The sequence below is a fragment of the Salmo salar genome, chromosome ssa21 (genome assembly GCF_905237065.1).
Source record: "Salmo salar chromosome ssa21, Ssal_v3.1, whole genome shotgun sequence".
Classification (NCBI taxonomy): domain Eukaryota; kingdom Metazoa; phylum Chordata; class Actinopteri; order Salmoniformes; family Salmonidae; genus Salmo; species Salmo salar.
The window spans coordinates 41882953-41890000 of record NC_059462.1 but is presented as its reverse complement, the minus strand read 5'-3'; the positions used below and the strand labels follow the sequence as shown (position 1 = coordinate 41890000).

General features: G+C 46.1%; 1 protein-coding gene across 6 annotated transcripts in view; it reads left to right on the top strand.

The window, feature by feature from the left end:
- The window catches only part of LOC106582334 (diacylglycerol kinase beta-like), a 181520-nt gene extending 175630 nt beyond the window's left edge, over positions 1-5890 (top strand). For 5 of the 6 annotated variants that reach the window (XM_014165320.2, XM_045704807.1, XM_014165317.2 and 2 more), the window contains one exon: positions 1-5890. This exon is cut by the window's left edge and continues 195 nt beyond it. The gene's annotated coding sequence lies outside the window, so the exon portion shown is untranslated. The other variant, XR_006761218.1, reaches the window with a different exon arrangement.
- The last annotated feature ends 1158 nt before the right edge of the window (positions 5891-7048 follow it).

The window sequence follows — 7048 nt, the reverse complement described above, 5'->3', positions numbered from 1 at the left end:
ATGTTCCCCATGGAAGAACTGGACCTTGGGAGAGGAGAGGAGGTGTAGAGGAGAGGAGGTGTGGAGGGGATCATTTGGAGAAGGAGAAGAGGATATTCTTAAAAAAGGAAAACAACTCATTAGTCATTGCCCCTTGGACCTACGGCACCACTTCAGAATGAACCAACTTTTTCTCAGTGTAATGACCACTTCCTGTGTGTCCATGTTCTAGCTTCTAGAACTTCCTGTTAACTCTGAACTCTGACCCTGCCACCGGCCCACTAGCTCAGTTAACCCCGGCTCCAGACCCAGCTCCAGCCCAAACCCACCAGTACTGCCACACTGCCTTGGCAAAACACAGTCCCAACCAACATATAGGTTAATTTAGGGATACTGCCATGGTCCTCAAAGGGAGGGATAGAGAGATGAAGGGATAAAGAAACACATAAGAGAGAGAGAGAAACAGAAGTGGGGTAGAAGGGGAGACAGACAGGAAGAGAAGAAAAGATTAGAAGAGAAGGAGTGAGGGTTGGGATGATCGATACAGCAGATGAAAGTAAGGTGTGTGTGTGTGTGTGTGTGTGTGTGTGTGTGTGTGTGTGTGTGTGTGTGTGTGTGTGTGTGTGTGTGTGTGTGTGTGTGTGTGTGTGTGTGTGTGTGTGTGTGTGTACAAGTGCTCCTCTCTCTGAGGAACCCGTTGAATAATGAATCAGAGCTTGTAGAGTATTCACTCCAGTGTCTTTCCACGACGCCAGAACACTGCACACTGCCTGAGACATGAAACAGAAAGAGAGCATCTATAATTGACTGCTTTGTTTATGCTTGATGGTGGCAGCAGGGCAAAATCCACAGCAACAGTGGCCTGGGAAGCCTGGGAAACTCAAACTAACATGTAGGGATCCCCCCCCCATCATCTTGGCCCTCAACAAGCATATTTAGACTAGAATTTGAAGAATACCAATGGCTGATCTGGTGTCAGGCCTTGAGGGAAAGGGAAGTCGAAGTGTTTTTATCTCACCATCTTCACTAAGTTACTCAGGGCCATTGGTCTGTCCAGACAGATCCGTGGAACAGAACTCAGTGTAGAGGGGAGACAGGGTAGAGCGGACCTGACTTCTGTATCACTGTAGAGACAGAGATCTCTGAGAGCAGAGATGAGCCCCGTGTCCCAATCAGAAAAGCCCAGTAGGACATCTTTAGGAACAGAGCCCAGTGTAGAGGGAGAGAAGACTGACGGAGGTATGGTAGGTCCTTACTGTAATGTGTTAGGACAGCTTTAGGAACAGAGCCCAGTGTAGAGGGAGAGGAGAATGACGGAGGTATGGTAGGTCCTTACTGTAATGTGTTAGGACAGCTTTAGGAACAGAGCCCAGTGTAGAGGGAGAGGAGACTGACAGAGGTATGGTAGGTCCTTACTGTAATGTGTTAGGACAGCTTTAGGAACAGAGCCCAGTGTAGAGGGAGAGGAGACTGACGGAGGTATGGTAGGTCCTTACTGTAATGTGTTAGGACAGCTTTAGGAACAGAGCCCAGTGTAGAGGGAGAGGAGACTGACGGAGGTATGGTAGGTCCTTACTGTAATGTGTTAGGACAGCTTTAGGAACAGAGCCCAGTGTAGAGGGAGAGGAGACTGACGGAGGTATGGTAGGTCCTTACTGTAATGTGTTAGGACAGCTTTAGGAACAGAGCCCAGTGTAGAGGGAGAGGAGACTGACGGAGGTATGGTAGGTCCTTACTGTAATGTGTTAGGACAGCTTTAGGAACAGAGCCCAGTGTAGAGGGAGAGGAGACTGACGGAGGTATGGTAGGTCCTTACTGTAATGTGTTAGGACAGCTTTAGATTGAATCAACAAGCCTCACCCAGCAACAGATGTCCCAGAGGACACTTTTAGAGGGTTAGAGATTGAAATGGATCCAGCTAGCTAGTGATAGAATAACAGCCTGACTGCCCCAGGCCTGAGGAGTCTGATTTACCATAGCTCGGACTGGACCTAAATTTAACCTGCTATTTCAGGAGGATCTACACTGTGAAGCACTATTCCTAATTACGGTGTGAAAACATCAGCTCGCCGTCCAAGAGTGCAAAACCCAGGGGCCCGACTGAAAATGGTGGGTGTAATTCCATTCATGTTTGTTGCTGGACCGTACCATTCAGGCAACAGGAAGATATGTTATCAATTAAAATGTGCTGAACTGAAAATCGCTAGCTAAACAGGCAAGACACCAGTGAGGCAGAGATAGCATGGCAGCTACTACGATATACCCTTATAGTACTGTCCCAACAATAGTAGCCAACTATATATGTGCAGACACAGTATTTGTATATCGTGGAAGTAGGTGTGGTGCACATGAATGTGTTTTTTAATGATATATTATTAGTGTAGAGTTTGAGACTATAGAAGAGCAAATATAGATCAGTGTTCTTTAGTGGGTCACTTCAATGACTCAGTCTGGGGCTGGAACACAAAACATCCCCTCTGGCACCATAGCACCCTTGGACCCTAGGATTTTATTTATTTTATTTATTTATTTAACCTTTATTTAACTAGGCAAGTCAGTTAAGAACAAATTCTTATTTACAATGACGGCCTACCCCGGCCAAACCCTGGACCAATTGTGCACCGCCCTATGTAGGATGTAAGGGTTAGGGTGCATGGCACAGGGGGGTGAGAGTGAAGTGAGCCCGCATTCAACACTGAGTGTTTGTCCCAAATGGCACCCTATTCCCTAATAATGCACTACTTTTGACCAGAGCCCTATGGGGTCAATGAATGCGGCCTGCGAGGGAGATTGGCAGCGTGGACAATGGTGAAATGTCTTGTTTGGTAAGTTCTAGTAGTGGTTTGAAGTTGAACCTGAGCAAGTCATTGTAGCTGATGGTCATTTTTATGCCAAGGTAGGTGAAGGGGCCCTTGGTCATTTTAAAGGGAATTCCATCAAAAATGCACTACATACTGTGTCATTCACTTGTTCAGGTTCGGCTTGTAACCAGAGATCTTGCCGAATTCATATCCCACGTATCTATAACCGTGGGAACTGTACTGTGAGGGTTCGAAATAAACAGCAGAAGATCACCCGCATACAATGAAAGTTTGTGATGGTCAAAAGTAGTGCACTGAATAGGGAATAGGGTGCCATTAGGACTGACCCTGAGCTCCGCTTACCGGGCGAGGCTTTGATGTCTTTGGCCCTAGATCCCTTTAAAACCACACTGAGCCGGGACTATCACGTCCAGGACCCACTAAAACAGAGACACATGTCCAATGACCATGGAGTAGAGGTATAACAGTCCCAAATGGCAACCTATTCCTTATATAGTGCACTACTTTAGACCAGAACCCTATCAAAAGTAGTGCACTATATAGGAATAGGGTGCCATTTGAGACGTAGACTTTATCTGTATGGACCACAGGGTCTGTCTGACCCTGTAACACCTCTAACCAGTACATACAGGCAACATTTCAATGACCACATCACCTCTACTATCATAACATAGAATTGTCGGCCAATGGTCATTGGATATCGGGGCTCATTTTAGTCTTTATGGAGCCTGGATCCCGGCGACTCAGTGAGACGTGTGCATGTTTACATATCACTTTTCATTTATGGGAAATGATTTTAAATTTTAACTGTTATAATTATGTGTATATAGATATTTGTTTATATATTTTATCTGAAGTTACACCACCGCATGCCTGCTGAAACAAAGGAGACAAGGAAATGTCTGTCTGCTTGAGGAGAGACCACGCTGATTGTTGCAACCCCCTCCTTCAAGCTATGACCTGTCCTGCTGTTGGGTCACATTAGCTGTCCAACCCCCTCCTTCAAGCTATGACCTGTCCTGCTGTCGGGTCACATTAGCTGTCCAACCCCCTCCTTCAAGCTATGACCTGTCCTGATGTCGGGTCACATTAGCTGTCCAACCCCCTCCTTCAAGCTATGACCTGTCCTGCTGTCGGGTCACATTAGCTGTCCAACCCCCTCCTTCAAGCTATGACCTGTCCTGCTGTCGGGTCACATTAGCTGTCCAACCCCCTCCTTCAAGCTATGACCTGTCCTGCTGTCGGGTCACATTAGCTGTCCAACCCCCTCCTTCAAGCTATGACCTGTCCTGCTGTCGGGTCACATTAGTTGTTCAACCCCCCCCAACCTATCCATTGCTTAACAACCCATGACCTTGTGTGTTTATTTGTTGTGTTTCCCCATTGGTAGCTAGCATAGCATGTTGATAATTCTGTGCTAGAACAGGACAGAGTTGGTTTGTCTTGGGTCAAAAGAAGAGAGACTTCCCAGGAGAAATGTCCACTGTTGCTGCCATTTTGTGACTCATCGTCAGAAGATGGAAGGGGGATGCCGACACAGAACTCAGAACTCTAACCTATCAGACTATTAATCCTCAATGTTTGTGTCACTCAGTCACCACTCATCTCCAATCCGGTCATCAGAAAATGATCAATAGCCTTAACTAACAAACAAACACACACAAGGTGTCTCTGATGCTTTTTCTGCCAGGACACAACAACGGCGGGACACTGACTAAGAAGACGTTAGTAAAAAGAACAATGATAATGAACTCTCTGTCTCTGTGTTGCAATAACCCACTGCCATCACTAACCAACTGCCCGATCCATAACCATCACTGCCTATCGGGTCCCCTCCACCCACTTCTAAGAGGATTTGGTTTAGCCCAGGTTGTCAACAACCACTGTAGAATGTGGCCTCTGACCATCATAGAAACACCAGGCAGGACTGGACTGAGGCTGTCCATTATCATGTTGACAGACAGTGGCTGCATCCTAAATGGCATCCTATTCCCAATTAAGTGCACTACTTTTGACTGGAGCACTTTGTGGGCCCTGGTCAAAAGTAATGGACTATAGGGAATAGGGTGCCATTTGAGTCGCCCTCCATGTTGCAGCAGGGATTTCTATGTACTGCACCTCAGCCACTGTTATAGCCATAGTGTGTGTCTGTGTCCATGTACATGGTGATCATGATGTGACTCTCCCTCTGAGGTGACCTAGAGAAGGGATATATCAAAGAAACCAATAATGATGATAGTGTACACACTCTATTACAATTAGGAATGTTTAATTTACCACCATTACATATCCACACTCTTCCACTGAATTGAGACAACCAGATGCATAAAAGGGCTCCAAGCATGCCATTTAGAATATGGCCAATACATTGCTGCATTTTATGCACTATACCAGTTTGGATAATTGAAATGGAGCCAAAGACGGTCCTCATCACCATCCTCCCCATGTGAAACTACTGTCCCCTTGTCTCCACTGTCCCTCCTGAACTTGGTCTTTTCAACCTTCAGAGACTCACAGATGCAGTGAGGTTTATCGTGCTGTCACTGTTGTTGGTGTCGTCCTATACTTAGGCCTGGGCAGATTAACTAACACTATTGAGTGACACTAGTGGCCGGGACAGATGCAGTCGAGCTAGAGCCATGCATACAGTCTATATCATTCCTGAGTGTGATGTTCTACATGTATGTTTAAACCCATGGGCCTGTTGTGTTTACCATAGAAATAGCATAGCAATTTGATTGGTAAACTCATGGGTACACTCAAAATGGCTGCCAGTCCACTCATTATGGCATCATTGACTTGAATGGGAAGGCCCCGTTCTACTTATTCTAGTTCTGTGGTGTTTACCCCCTCAGGGTCAATGTGGTATGTATGTATGTAGCTGTCCATATGCCTGTAACGCCCAGTGAGGGTCAAGGGCAGACTGTGACAGTAGACCCTGTGATTGGACAAAAAGAAGACTGTAAATCAATATTCTCATCTTCTGCCCTAGCTGGGTTTATCGTCTGTCTGTTGCCCTCGCCGTTGTGTTTGTTAGCTGTATGTTGGACAAAAGATTAATCAAATAAACAAAGAGGATGAATATGCTATGCACTCTGTTGGGTTATATTTGGTGATATGGTCCAATGAGATGTTTGTTCTTTGATTTTTTATTTATTTATTAGCATCTCCATTAGCTGACGCCAATGGCGACAGCTAGTTCTGTTCTCCACAACATTGCCACACACACAACACACACACACAACACACACACACACACACACACATACACACACACACACACAGCTGGTTCTGTCTTCTACTTAAATTGATTGGAGTTAAATTGAATCGGACATCGTTTAGCTTTTTTGTTAATAATTAAAAAACATAAAAGCTCCGAGTTGCCCAGCGGTCTAAGGCACTGCATCTCAGTGCTTGAGGCATCACTACCGTCGGCACGTAGTGGCAGGTAGCCTGGCTGGTAGGAGCGTTGGACAAGGTAAAAATCTGTTAACGCCAAAGATGTGGATGACAATTAAGGCAGCCCCCTGCACCTCTCTGATTCAGAGGGGTTGGGTTAAATGCAGAAGACACATTTCAGTTGAATGCATTCAGTTGTACAACTGACTAGGTATCCCCCATTTCCCTTACAGACCCTGGTTCAATCCCGGGCTGTATCACAACTGGCTGTGATCGGGAGTCCCATAGGGCGGCGCACAATTGGCCCAGCGTGGTTAGGGGAGGGTTTGGCCGGGGTAGGCTGTCATTGTAAATGAAGAATTTGTTCTTAATTGACTTGCCTAGTTAAATAAAGGTTAAATACAACTACTAAATGTTGATGATAAGGACTTAGTGTGGCAGGAGGAATGAGGTTTCAAAGCAATGTCAAACTCTAAGAACTTTCTTCTGTTGTGAAGCAGAGATACTACTAAAATGACTTTATATATATTGAAACATAGATACAGTGGGAAATGCATAGGCTGCAGACACACTAACGAACACACCCATAGCGCTGTCTCAGTCAGATAGAGTGAAGAGAGAAGGATGTCACTGTAATGGGATTGAATGAACAAACAGCAGAAGGTCCATATCCTCCGCACCAATGACACGCTACTCCTTCCCACCCATCCCCTCTAGCCGTACTCCTTACCCTCAGGTCTTTCCCACCCACCCCCTCTAGCCGTACTCCTTACCCTCAGGTCCTTCCCACCCACCCCCTCTAGCCGTACTCCTTACCCTCAGGTCCTTCCCACCCACCCCCTCTAGCC